At 43.2% G+C, this 15,143-nt stretch overlaps 1 protein-coding gene across 1 annotated transcript in view; it reads right to left on the minus strand.

The window, feature by feature from the left end:
* Positions 1 to 14,757, minus strand: part of CD36 (CD36 molecule (CD36 blood group)) — a 93,392-nt gene extending 78,635 nt beyond the window's left edge. The window contains exon 1 of the mRNA XM_090041906.1: positions 14,377 to 14,757. The gene's annotated coding sequence lies outside the window, so the exon portion shown is untranslated. The remainder of the gene's footprint in view (positions 1 to 14,376) is intronic.
* Positions 14,758 to 15,143: the final 386 nt, after the last annotated feature.

Here is a 15,143-nt window from a genome sequence, read left to right on the forward strand (position 1 = left end):
TGAATTGTAGTACACATAGTGGAGCGTGTTTGTTCCCCACAAGGTAATCCCATGGAAAAGGACATGGAATTTCATTTCTAGTTCCTTTCTAAGTCAAGGTGAAGCCCAGTTTTGCTTGCAGCTGGAATGATTTAAAACATTTGCAAAACAATGGTTATGTAACACACTGATAATAGTAAATATAAGTAACAATCACTTGGACTGCTGTGTGCATTGACTAGTTGGCATATGCAAATTGTTTAAAAATTGTAAAAGATTAAGTGTTGATTACAATGATACTTTACCTAAATAGCCATAAAGGTGCTATCTGAGCAAGCACATGCACTGCCTAAAAGTCTGTTTTAATTAAACATGGGCGGTAATACAAAGCTGCAGGGTATGAACTGAGGATTTAACACATCATATGTTATTTCTGCTGGAAGATTTCACCATGGTCAAAGCATCTTTTCGAAAAGTTGGTTGCATCCTATAAGCCTACTTTAGATTCTATTGAAGTCAATGCCAAACCATCCGCTGATTTTTATTCATACCTCTGATTTACATAATAGTCACATACTTGGAGCTAAGGATTGGAGTCTATCCCTTGGCAATCTCCAGTATTTCCATTACACACACAAAAGAATCTCTGACACGTGCTCCCAACTGAAAGCCTTGCAACAATGCATCCATACTATTTGTGTTGATATTTTTATCCGGTGTAATCTACTATTTCTAAGTTGCATTGTGCAGTGTATAGATCAACATATGCCTCCTGCTATGAAGCACTTGCAGTCACATGAGATGAACCAAGACAACAATCAAAATGCAAACAACCTGGCGTGATCATGTGTTATGGAAGAAGAACAGTATGGAGTTTTTAAAATAAATCCCAGCACTTGAATTGCTTGGATATCATGGGGATAGGACTCCTGTCAAATACATGTTTTGACCAGAGGTAGATAGGAATAAATAAGGACTTCTCTACAAGAAAAAGGCCATGAAGACATATATACAAAATAAATTGCAATTCTGGGTGGGGGGGAAGGGCTTCTCATCTCATTTAAGATTAACGGTTGCGCTATATAAGGAACAAAAAGTGTCTTAGTGAAAGGGGAAAATTACAGTAAAAAGTGATCTGCCTGACAGTTGCATCCTGCCACAGTTTGCCTCTGTCAAACACAAGACACCAGTCATCTTACAGCTGTTCCCATTTCTCCCCATATCAGCTGCAAAAGCCTCTAATAAAGAAAAAGAAAACAGTGTGACAACATGCTCAGTTAACTATAGAGCCACACACATCACCAAAAATGAAGTGGGGGCAAGACACCACAGGTGTGATGAGGATCAAATGAAGAGCCTTTTGTAGTCATTGGCACCTGTTTAAAACAAGTGCAAAAATGCATCATCAGCATGAGTGAAGAATTGTCATTTGTAGGATTTTGTGATGTGTGCTTTACAAAACAAGTATATGCTGCAAGGTACAGAACAACAAACAGAAACAAATCAGGCTCAGGGTGGTTTTATTCCAGGTCCACATACATTGTGTTAATGAAATTTGCTTGCTATCTTTGGAGAACTTGCTCCTATAGTAGAGCTGAAATATTACCTGTGAATGGTATTGGAAAACTGGTTATCTTAGACAAATATTTTATTTTCTTTGGTGCATGAATGGAAATCTTCTGAATTCAAATCCACCAAAGTAACAATTGTCATAGTAAGCCAGAATATACATTTATGACAGTATATAGTGAAGTAATATTGATAGAAGTCCACTGACTTCACTGGAGGGAGTTATTTTCTTTGGTGGACATCATCTCAGGTCCAGAAACTCCAGACATGATGTAAACTATATATATTCTATGTACTATATACACTGTACATTCAGTGTAAAAGATGATCCCTAAACTCAAAGCATTTAGTGATGATTTTAAAAGTGGCTAGTGTTTGGTTTTAATGTGTTTCCTTTGATGTAGATTAGAATGACATGACCCCCTTCTGGAAATGCTGGCATTCTAATAAAGGTGATATTCAGCTGGGCTCCCACACAGTTTTACACAGAGCCTTAAGAAGGAGTTGTTACTTCAATCAGGCTCTAATTACACGCTGGACACATCTACATGTGCAATTAATGTGGCTGAATAAAACTGCATTGGAGTTTTTTTCTCCCAGGTGCCATGTTTGCATGTGTGCCTAGGACCACAGGATATTGAACTGGAGTGGAGCAGCCCCAGCTGGCAGGTGGTCCTGGGGGTCAGCCCGCCAGCCTGGGGCTGCTCCAAACCATCTCAACATGCTGTAGAGGGGCTGGCTGGGGCACGAGGGTGCTTCAGGGTGGGGCTAACTTGCAGGCAGCTGGTTAGCATGCTAGATGGGAGGAATAGGCTGCTATCACACCTAGACAGGTTACAGGGGTGGGCAAATGAGAACAGGATGGGTTTCAACACTGACAAGTGCAAGGTGCTGCACCTCGGGAGGAAGAACCAGCAGCATACCTACAGGCTGGGGAACTCCCTTCTCATCAGTGCAGAGGCAGAAAAGGATCTTGGAGTCATCATTGATGCCAAGATGAACATGAGCCAGCAGTGTGGGGATGCAGTCAGGAAGGCCAACTGTACCTTTCCATGCATCCACAGATGCATCTCGAGCAGGTCCAAAGAGGTGATCCTCCCCCTCTATGCGGCACTGGTCAGGCCGCAGTTGTAGTACTGCGTCCAGTTCTGCGCGCTGCACTTCAGGAGGGATGTGGACAACATGGAGAGGGTCCAGAGGAGGGCCATTCACATGATCGGGAGCAGCAGGGCAGGCCCGACGAGGAGAGGCTACGGGACCTGAACCTGTTCAGCCTCCACAAGAGAAGGCTGAGGGGGGATCTAGTGGCCTGTTACAAACTAGTCAGAGGGGCCCAGCAGGCATTGGGGGAGTCCCTGTTCCCCCGAGCACTGCCAGGAGTGACTAGAAATAATGGTCATAAGCTGGCAAAGGGTAAATTCAGACTAGACATCAGGAGGAGCTACTTCACGGTCACGGCAGCTAGGATCTGGAACCAACTTCCAAGCAAAGTGGTGCTGGCTCCTACCCTGGGGGTCTTTAAGAGGAGGCTAGATGAACATCTTGCTGGGGTCGTTTGATCCCAGTACTCTTTCCTGCCATGGCAGGGGGGCAGACTTGATGATCTGCTCAAGTCCCTTCCGACCCTATCAACTATGAAACTATGAAACCCTTGTGCCCCAGCCAGTTCTGTCAGCATCTACTTGTGGACTGTAGCAGAGAAAAAACTCCACTGTAGGATAGTCCTTGTGTCAGGTAGTACTAGCCTACAGTGGAGTTCATTAATTTACTCCATCCTAATAGTGCCGCATGTGTAGACAGTAACATTTTGCTATGGAGTTAATTAGTCAGCTCTGCGGTAAACGTCTCATGTAGACATGTCCACTGAGGATGAAATCCCTTGCACCGGTGCTAAAAAATGGCAAAACCTCCACTGAAATTGCTGAAGCAAGGACTTGATCCTTTCTAGCCATTTAAAATCCACAATAATTTGTCAAGTACCTTGGTTTGATAACATAAGATCATAGGAATGTAGGGCTGGAAGGGACCTCATGAGACTATCTAGTTCAGCCCCCTGCTCAAGCTAGGAGTAACTTCAGCTAAACCATCCCAGCCAAGAAAAGACCAGAAATTCCGCAGGTCTCTCACAGAATGCACAAGGCAATCTAATTATAGAGATTAATTATAGAGAAGGCTGAAGTATTTAATGCCTTTTTTACTTTGGTTTTCACAAATAGGGGCTGCTACCAGTTGATGAGTGCAGTTGGCAGCAGAAGCAGAAGCAGAGGAGGAGACAGCCTACAGCAAAGGCAGAACAGGTTCAGGATTACTTAGAGAAACTAGATGCTTTCAAAGCATCAGGGCCAAGTCAGATGTACCTGAGGGAAGAAAGTAAGAGCATTGCATGGACACTCAGGAAGAAAATTAGGAAGGCCAAGGCATACTTTGTGATGCAGCTGGTACAAAAGGAATTGTATAGGTATGTCACTGCCATGAAAGTTATCTTCTACACTGAAAAATACAAAACACAATTTAGTAACACCAATTTATTGGTGAAAACTTATCTAAGATCCCCAGACACCAAAGCAAGGTTGAGCAGAGGTAAGAGATTAACTTTAGACTTATGCAAAAGCTTCTCTATATGCCCTCTTGTGTATATTACCAAAACCCAGAACAGGAAATGGTACAGATCATGATAGTGAGTGGTTGTTTTTTTTTTTTCCTGTAATTGCTGTAGTTTCTCAGATACAGCCTCACATCAATTTTGTGGTTTCATGTCACATCATCTAACAGCAAACTGGCTACTGGCCAGGTAGGGGAAGTGGGTGTGGCCTAGCCCCAACCTGGTTGGCAGGGGAAGGGATACGGCCTGGCCCTGCAGGGAGAAGGGAATATGACCCAGCTTTGCAGAAGGAAAAGGGACATAGTTCAGCCCCAACCCAGCCGCACAAAGGGAAAGGGGCACGGCCTGGCCCTGATCTGGCTGTGCGGGGCAGGGTCATGGCCTGGCTCCAAACAATATCTGTGATTATTTTTGCCTAGTTTGTTGTGTTGTTTTTAAACTACTATATATAATCTAGCAAATTAGTGCACGTTCCAATATATATTTTTTACTTTGATCTTAAATTAAATAGCATAGCACTAGGCCCCTAGTATATTAGTAAAGCATCCAGTTTCACTTAAGTGGAGGAAAATATGTGTTGTGTTATATGCAATAATGTGGCACATCAGCACCTCCCTTTTCAAAACCCTGGATCCACCCATGAGCAGGATGAAGTAGCCCTGACACGTGCTTTTCTTACCTGCTTCAACAAACCTTCAGTAAAGGCTGTTACACTGTTTCTGTCAGTAGTCAGTTCAAACAGTTTACCACTCTTCCTGTTAGAAAGCTTTCTTTCATACCGAAACTTAATCTTCTGTGCTATAAATCAAGCAGCTTTTTTCTTAGCTTTCCTTCAGTAAACACGTGGAAACAATGATTATTTCAACTTAGCAGCATCTTAAGAATTAAAAGAGCCATTTCCCCCTCAGGTTTTTCCTTTCTAGTTAAACAAACCCAATACTTTTAACCTTTTCTAATCCTCTTATTCTTTTTACTTTCCTCTGGATCTTTTCCAGTTTGCCTGTACATGTTTTAAAGTAAGATGCTGTTACCTCTAAGCTCTGTGGTCTTGGGGAACCCTGGCACAGGATGCAGCCTGTCTGACTCACAAAGGCCTCTCTCCCTCCCCACCCCTGCGTGAACAAGAACTGATTAGAGGAAGAACTTACAAAAGCAAGGAAGATGCACTGGGAGATGCACCTAAAGCCCTCCAGGGTGATAAGAGTGAAGCAGCTCTCCTGGTCTCATTTACAGGGGAGATGAGACAGAAAATCACCTTCATTAGCATTCAGGATGGACAACAGAGATCCCACCGGGACCAGAGAAGCAGGGGAGCACTACATGATGGGGGATCCCTGCTCCAAATGCTAATCAACCCATGTCTACACATACCCGGCTCAGCATTTATCGGCCCAATTCTAGTAATGACTCCTTTATTGGCACCCAAAACACTGAATCTGCCTGTCTGTCTTGTGAGCTCCCTCAGAGTAATGCCACCCATAGCCAGGAGGGATCAGCTCCTATTATCCAGCACGAGCCATTGTTTACCCCTGAACAAACCTAGTGCTCTCCCTTGAGCCATTGCTAGTTCTCTACAAAAATCCCTGCCCAAGCTCAAGTTTCTCTCCTGGTGTTTGAACCCAAAACCTGCACCAGTTGCACTCCTGTAATGCCTAGAGTCCCTCCATGGGTCATGCTGAGGGCTCTGCCTATCTGCAAGCTCCAGCAAACACCCAGGAACCTCGACTGGTTCAAGCTTTGCTGAGTTGTGAGACCCCAACACTTTTTCTCTCTTTCTCTCTGACTCCAGGAACCTGACTTCCACTTTCTCATTCCAGGCACAGGTTTCTAAACCGGACTTTTGTTCTCTTATTCCAGGCACAGCTTTCTAAACAGGACTTTTGCTCATCAAACTTGACCTAGACTTCCCCAAATACTTAACTGAGACTATGTAATATTGTAACTCTTTTATTTGTCTCTCTTGTGTTTGATTGATTCGGTGGTTGGAGGAACCCAGCTCCATTGAACCTGAGTCCTGCAAGATAGCTGCATTGGGGATAAGGACTTGCAGAAGGGAGAGAAACAGCTGCATATAGAAACAGAAGTGACACCAGCAGCACATTGATAGAATTAGAGAGACACCAGAAACATACCCTTAATAAATAAGTGAACCGCAAAGTGACAGGCAAATCTGGTAACAATGCCCCAAACCAAAACACAGTATTCCAGCTGATTCTGCACCAACACTGGGTAAAAAACAGAACCACCTCCCATTTAATCCCAGCATGGGATGTGCCTTGTTTAACACCCAGCTTGGTGCCTTCAGCAAATTTTAAAGTGTATTCTCTCTTGAATGATCCAAGTCATTAACAAAAATACTGAATGGAACAGATACCTGCACAACCCCAGTTGAAATGCCTTCTGAGTTTGACCACTCACCACTGATAATTACAAGGTGATTTCTTAATTATCTAGGAACCCATTTCATGGCAATTTCATCTAGACCATATTTCCTTAGCATGTAAGAGTTTCATACAGGGCAGTATTTATTGTATCTTAAAGACCGTAACATTAAAATAATCATTTAAGCATAACATTCCCAACCAATATTTAAGTTAGTGTCCAAGAGAGCAGGTCATCACTCATCCAATGCATGCCAAGATACAGCTGTTTATTAGAAACATTCACATTCTGCCAAGGATTCTTGTTTAACTGAAGAAGGTTCTTTGGTGAATCCCATACACATCCATTTGGTTGTATATGGATTTTGCAAAGTACAGTATAGCGCCTCTTGGTTATCTATGCAGACCAGCTGCACTTATTGTGGGGCACTTCTCATTACAGTTATCACAATGACTAGTAATGAAATAAAAGTATCAACTCCTTTTCCTGTAATAAAAAATGGATAACAGATAATAACTTAAAATTGTACAAAGAGAATACTGAGAGTCACAATACATTTTTTTTCTTATTCTGTGCAGGACACACTGTAAACCAGTGATTCAGAGTCCTTGAGAACTCCTAGTATTTCCAGTCCATGAAAGGAAAACAGGAAAAGCTCCTAAACATCTCCACTCTGGTTTCAGGACTTACTGCTCTACAAACAATGAAGAGTGAACAGATGATCTTCTTGCTGTGAACTCCCTGGCAGAAAGCTGTTCTCTTCACGGAAGAGAAGAACTGAATTTCCAACAGAACTGAGCATATTATGGATTCTCCTGTATTTATAGAAACTGTTGTTAGGGTCCTGTTTCCTCCACTGGGCATGTGTAGTACACTCGATGTGTCTATGAGCTATTCTGTAACTACTACCATTACGCATGTAGGCATGTAAAAAAAATCTTTTGTGGGAGACTAAATTGTTGACTCCTAAGTATAAAGTTTGCAATCTGAACATGAGTGTGAAAGGAGCTGAGCTGGATCAGTGTACGTAGTATTTGAGTTCATGGCAATTTATTTAAAATTTGTAAGTAATTTTGAAAATGTAAATTGCAGTATTTTACAAGTGGTACATATTGTCATTACTCCTGCAAGCATAAAAATGCCTTCACATTGGGCCATTAGACAGTATGTCTAGATATCCTGTTAAAAAGCAGAATCTATCTTTGATTCCATTCCCCAATTGACACTTTTATGATGTTGCAAATATTAAAATTGGCAGGTATAAAGTGGTTAGAATTTCAATAGCAATGCTTCTTTTAAGTGACTTATAAGTATGATCACGGCAGAGCTTCTCAAGGTCAAACACAGCTCACCAAGCTGCTGTGTTTTTGTTCTGTTACATAGGACCCAAACTAATTTTCCCTTAGTTTGAGTAATTGAAGAACTTTCTATTTCCTCAGCCCCACTGGCTTTCTATTACCACTTCAAAGAAATAGAAAATTGTGACCCAGTTCCCTCCCACTTCCCCCTTCCAAAAAAATTTTTCCTTCAGACTTCTGAATGGCTGAAGTACACGCTCTCAGGGCTTTGTTACACAGCAATTTTGGGCAGGTCCTGGAGCTCTTACCCCCTGGATTATCTGCACATTAAGACGTGAAATGAATTTTAAGCACTCATTATGCAGATCAAAATTACACCACCCCAGAGCAGGATTATCTGTGATCCGCACTACCCAGTTCATGTTGCACTAAGATATGGCCACACCTAGGCTGCACATTAGTGGGAACATCCTACCCACCTCTCTCCCATCCTAGCCCTAATCAGGCACACTGCTCCACCCCACACTCTCCCCAGCACCTCAGATCCCCAGTCATTGCCTGCTCCTGCTTACATGTAGCTTCCTACACTGTCTGTTCTGAGGGAACAGGCAGGGAAGGGTTAATCAGCCTGCACAGCTGCTGCCACCACTGCTGCACTCTGGTGGGCTCATCCTGGAGATGAGCAGCAGCCCAGTGGCAGCACTAGACAGGCAGGTTAAACCCTCCCTGCCTGCTCCCCCAGACAATGCAGGCAGCTATGAGTAAGAGCAGTGGAATGGGCAAGGGAGAAGTCCAAGGGGCCAAGGGGGAACCAAAGGAGCCATGGGGGACAGAGGGTGCAGGGGAGCCTGGAATACAAGGCTGGGGCAATTCTTAACTTTCAGTCCCCTGGGCCCTTGCTAGCCTGAATATGTGACTGGTCCAAACTCAAGCTACCACTAACAACAACCAACATTTGTGCTCTATGGGCAGCAGTATGAGATCCTGGGATACTGGAGGACTACGATTAGGGCAGCACATGTGCGAGGTATGGTCATATCTCCGGGGAACAGAAGCTGGATAGTGCAGATCAAAGATAATCCTGCCCCCAAGTGGTGTTGCTTTGAGCCACATAATGAGTTCTTAAAACCACTTTAAGGTGTTAAAAGGCAGGGAAGCCAGTGGTTAACACCTTCAGGAGCTGTCCAAAATTACCATGTAATAAGGCTCTGAGTTCTCAGTTCATCTCATTAAGGGATACACAAAATCTGGGGTAAACAAAGAGACAGACTCCCATTTTCTACTTACCTTAACTACAACCAAAAATACATAGATCTACATAAAATTATAAATGCCTACATGGGCTCCCCTATTTCTATCACTCTTGAGCAATCTTTGGGCTTAGGTTATAGTCTGCTAAGGAGCCAGGACCCCATTCTCTAAATTGGCTTCTCCTGTGCAGCATGAAGTCCCACTCCTTTCGCCCCAACTCTTTAATTTTGTTTTCTTTCTCAAATTGCTAGTGAGAGCCTTGTGGCTAACTGACCTCCTGATCAGCTTTGCCAGGTGATCATGGTATCCTACCGAGTGGTTTGTTGCTTAGTCACCTATTGTGTACTTTTCCTGGGCAGCAGGCAGCTTTTTGTCCAAGAGGGTATCTGTGCAAATAGACAACAGGTTGTTGTACGGAGAAGATGCACATCTGAAATCAGCTTATTGCTCAAAGAACCATTTCTGATTCACACCACCTACGCCCATACCTGGGGAAGTAATCTGTGGCAATGATTGCTGCTGATTACTTTCCATGTGGCACTGACTCAACTCTTCTGGCTGGCAGATGATCTCTTGTATGGAGCCAAAATTACAGTTGCATATGGTGACAGTAATACATTGGCAAGTGAATGTAATTCATTGTTTATGCACGGAGGAGGTGGAAGGGTGGCCTAACAAGGCGAGCCAGTGCCTGGGGCAAAGCCTGTGGGAAGGAGGGGGTTCAGGTACTCTTGGGTATGGGGTGGCTTCTGAAAGTGGGGTGGGATGGGCTCATGGCTCTGAGAGCCATCAGTCGTGGCCTCCTAATGTGGTAGGGGCAGCTTTCTACCCATGCTGGTAACTCCTAAACAGCCCCCAGCTGAGCCTCTGCTGCTGCCCTCTGTTCTGCCTGCCCTGGCTGTTGCTCTTAAAGCAGCCCCAGCACCAGCAGCATCCAGGGATTGTTTTGGAGTTCCCCTCATGGGTATGTTGCTGGGGTCTGGACTTTGCAGAGTGGGGAAGGATTTTAATACCCCTCCTAACTTGGTACCCAGGACAGGTGCCCCTCTTGTCCACCCTAATTATGCTGCCGGTGTAGAGCTTTAATAAGAAAAGCTACCAGGGAGAGGGTGTGCAAAGTTGTTAATTAAAATAACCATGAGTAGCATTTAAGAAGGCGTGGAATCGAGTAGGGTGTAGGTTACACCCACTTATAGGTCACATGTTAGTTTTGGGCGGCTTCCAGAGTTCTTAGCTCCTGGATTGTCTTCACAGCTTTAACTGGCTTAAAGCACTCATCATGCAGATCAAAGTTACAGCACTGCAGGGCGAGATTATATCTTGAGCCACATAAGCAGGTCCTGTTCCATTAAAGAGAAGCCACTCCCCACAGATGTGCCACTCAGATTGAAGGTGCAGCTGCAAGTTAGCACTAAGCCAAGCAATATTTGTGCAGCTCACATTGTAACATTTAACAAGGCCCTTACACACCTAAGTAAAACTTAAGTTCTGCTAGCAAATGGTCTCTAGGTGGTTTTGACTGCAGTGGCAGGGCTGGATGAACTTCATTCAAAGGTACTGAAGGAACTGGCAGAGAAGATCTTGGAGCCCTTGGCAATGATCTTCAAGTCAACAGGGATGGACCAGGTATCAGAGGAAAAGGAGCAGTGTAGTGACCCTCTTTAAAAAAAGCAAAAAGAAAGACCCTGGAAACTACAGACTGCTTAGCCACACCTCAATACTTAGGAAGTTACTGGAGTATATCCTAAGGAAAGTCATTTGCAAACATCTGGAAGAGGAAAAGCTGATCACAAGCAGCCAGCATGGATTTATGAAAAACAAATGTATCAATCAAACTGGATTTCCTTTTTTGACAAAGTAACTACTTGGGTGGATGAAGGGAGTGCTGTGGATATAGTGTATCTGGATTTCAGTAAGGCTTTTGACAAGGTCCCACATGACCTTCTCAAAAATAGATTTGAGAAGTGTGGGCTAGATATAACTACTACAAGGTGGATAGATAACTGGCTCAATAAGCGGCAACCAAACGGTAAATATTAATGGGTCCATGTCAGAATCGCAGAAGGTTTTGAGTGGAGTCCCACAAGGGTCTTCCCTTGGCCCAGGGATGTTCAACAGCTATTAATGATTTCGATGCTGCCATAGGAAGTTTCTTGGGCAAGTGTGTGGACGACCTGAAACTGGAAAGGATTGCAAACGCATTAGAAGATACGAGCACAATTCAGAAGGACCTCAACAGATTGGAAAGTTGGGTTAGAGCTAACAAAATTAAATTTAACATGGACAAATTAAAGGTACTGTATCTCAGAAGGAATAATCAAAAATACAAATATAAAATTGGTATTGGACACCTGGCTGGATGGCAGCATTATGGGAAATGACTGGGAAGTCTTGGTAGATCACAGACTCAATATGGGTCTGCAGTAGACCTGTGTGAGTAGGCAGCTATTGGATCTGGCTTTGGATCCAGCTGCTTCGGATGCTAGCGATCCGATCTGCAGCTCTGGACCGGGTTTCTACTTTGATCCGGCTGAACCAGTTCCGAAGCTTCGGAGCTGCCTCAGAGATCTGTCCATAGGGTATAATGGGGAATCACCTTAACACACACAGGGTTATTTATGTCACGAGTTTTGCCTGTCAGCAGCTTGAGGTGCAGTTCCCCCCAAACCCCTGCACTGATCTTGAAACTTGGCAGGGTTTGTGGTCTCACCAGGGGCCACCACCCCTGCAGTTTTCACCTCCCTGTGTTGTAACACATACATGTGACATGAGTTTTGCTTTCAAGAATTTGGGGTGCAGTTCCCCCTGAATCACTCAGCCTATCTCCTTGAAACTTGACACTGGGGGTGTTCAAGAGGAGCTTGGGCAGCCACTCGTTGGGGATGATACAAACAAAACCCAAACAATTTGAAAATTGCTGTAAATGCATTCATACTTTCCTCTAACAGTCATTGGTTCCAATATCTTACCACCATTATCAGGGAAAAACACTCAGCTATTTTAATAATGAAGAAATTCCTTATCAAAAGTATCCTTTGGGATCTTGCTGATCCTCACTTGCAGTGTAATGCAGGGACCCTAGGGCCCACAGCTCAAATTCTTGTCCTTCTATGTCCCATAAGCAGGAGCAGCCACCCCCAATAACAGGTGCTCTGAGTAATCCAAGAGATGTCACAAAAAGAAGTTGAAATAAGAACTCCTGCCACATGTTCAGCTCCCATCCAAAACAAGAATTTCCTGTGGGTGGAGGAGCAGTCTTCTCCTTACTGGTCCTACTCAAGAGAGCTCCAGAAGCAGGGCTGTCTTTAATAACACTTCTACTGATCTGGGGGTGGTGAGGCATGCCCAGCCATTTGTTTGTCTTCAACTGAGTGATTCAAACTTAACCCAGATTTTTATCTGTGTTTTAGTAATGTCAGTTCTGAGCACCTCCCTTATCCATTTGGATGAGCACATTCCAGAGCAGATATGACTTGCATGTTTTAGTTTCATGACTGTCCTACCTGGGGTTAAAGAGTATTACCAAGAAGTAAAGTGTTGTTATTCAGAAACATGGACACTGCCACCTTTCAAAAATGAAGATGTACCCAAACTAAATGCCAGGTCCAAATGCTACTGAAATTGGGCAGCTTAGATATATATCTAGCCCAAAATCTTAAGTCTGAATATATGTTTTAGTCAAAGCCAAGTCATCAACTCATTGAGTTCTTAACCCAAATTAAATTTTATGGCCTGGTCTGACAAACTTAATGTTTATGAGTCTAGCGAATGCACTAATGATATTCCTTAAATAAAAATACATTTCCAATTCATACTGAAAAGTGTACAGAGGCATGGAAGACATCTTAACTCTACAGCTTATTTTTACTCCAGCGCTTTCAGAATGCTTTGGCCAACAAGGTAAAAGAGAAGTCCTGAAATTAAAACCAAGGGAACCCCAGCTGCAGCAAAAATAAATGACCATCCATAATACGCATTCACAAGGGTGTCCTCCATGCATTTTTCACTTCTTTCTAGAAGTATGTATTTCTACATATCAGCTGCCAGCTTCTTCCATATCACAAACAGAAATACGAGCAGGAAAAACAAACCTCCAGATGCGATGAGGAATCTGCCTCCTACTTCATAAAATCTAGCATTGACAAAGGGCACACCACACACCAACAGGAATCCTTCCACCAGACTGGCAGTGATGGATAGGTCAGGTAGGATAATTTAAGTAAAAGAATTTCAAATAAATCTTCTTAATATTTAACCAGCTTTATCAAGCACAACGAAACAAAGTTGAATGTACACTCAGAATATTGATAGTTATTTTTAGAAGATGGGTATTACATAATAACATGTATTTATATTTTGATGCAAATTCTGCAAAGATTGAGCCCAACTTACCAGATTTGGCCCGTAGACATTTGGGACTATTCATGTGTATAAAGTTACACATGCTTTCTTTTAGTGCTTGGAGGCTCACGGGTTTAATTTGCATAATTTCCCACTGCACATTTGACTTTTACATGTGTGTTTGAGTATGTCAGATAAAGCACAAAAAATGTACAATGAGCCCTGGGCAGTGGCAACATGCAGGACAGTGCCAGCTGCCAGCTGCCAGGTTGCTATTTTTGCACCCTCCCCTCACCCCCCTGCCACGTACTCAGAGGCAGCACCCAGAGTACCCTCCTCTCCCTTCCAGTTACATTACTGGTACTGAGAACAAAGCAATGGGACTGTTCCATGGTTCATCATCTGGAGAATATACTTTGTAGTATCATCAGTCAAAGAAATTATTTCAAGAAGCATAAGAAAGTGTGTTGAATAACCCTAGAAGTAGGTAGGAACCAGCATTTCCTTTTTACAGGACATTTCAGATTTCCAAAATTATTTTCATTCTCAAACAGAATGAAATGTGATAGATTTTGCTGAATGGCAATTTTGAAAAAATTCACTAAAAAGAAGTGGAATGGAAGGTTTCAAAGGAAATGTGCATTGGAAACCAGACAGCTGGCAAGCTGGCCAGATAGGAAGGGACCTGGGGTGACACCAGCTCACCAGTCTTGAAATCTGGTAGCCCAGAAAGGCAGGCAGTCTGTCTACCTGGCAGCTGACCACAGAACTTTTCAATTCCACCCATCAAACAGCATTTTCAAATGGCCAACTTCCTCACTTGCAAAATGTCAAGCAATATTAACACTACAGCACATTCTGCTCAGTATTTCTTTGAATGTACATTAAGTGCTTTGCATTGGTCTGCTTAGAATAGTTTGAATACCCTTAACATGTTTTGGGTTAAATACACACCTTATTCCTGAAGTGTGCGACCAGTATGCGCAGCTACAGAGTTGAATTTTCAAAGTACTACACAGATGATAATATTCTCCTTTTGTCTCTCTCTTGAAATGAAGCTGCTTTAATTATCTTTAAAGAGAGTCTCATAGGTGAGTGTTGTAGCCTTTTAAATGAGATCTCTTTTCTGTAGTACTCCCATAGGAATGAGTTTTCTTTAGCAGCTCCCTCTGCTCTCCTTCCTGAAGCACTGAAATCCTGGCAGACCTGAGGCTGCTTTCTGAAGACAACTAACTGGACTATAGGGTCACCAGGCAAATATTTTTAAAAAATAATTTGTTCCTTTTTATACCTGATTTTTTTTTTTAATGCAAAGGGTTCCAGAATTCAACTGGCTTTAATGTGTTTTCCCGCAGCGCAATGCACAATCACTGTTTTATGTGCATAAGCAGGCACAGAAGTGACCAATGACCACAAAGTAATGAAGTCAGGGGCCAGTGCTGCAAAAAGGGCTGGAGTTTCACTGAGACATAACCATGGGAGGAGTGGAGAAAAGAGACCAGCTGCTGCCTTTGAAATAGTATCTGGGAGAACACACGATCAGGAGCATGCCATGGTGCTGAATCACTCTCAGGGACCACACTGTCTTGCTTAGCTTGTATACAGCCTAAGAACTGATGTTTTGACATAGCTAATTGCTGTCATTTACTCTTAACTCAGGGATAATCCTGCCTCAGGCGGGGGGTTGGAGGAGATGACCTCCTAAAGTCCCATCCCTTCCA

Source organism: Crocodylus siamensis, chromosome 4 (assembly GCF_052110815.1).
Source record: "Crocodylus siamensis isolate JL-2025a chromosome 4, ASM5211081v1, whole genome shotgun sequence".
Classification (NCBI taxonomy): Eukaryota; Metazoa; Chordata; order Crocodylia; family Crocodylidae; genus Crocodylus; species Crocodylus siamensis.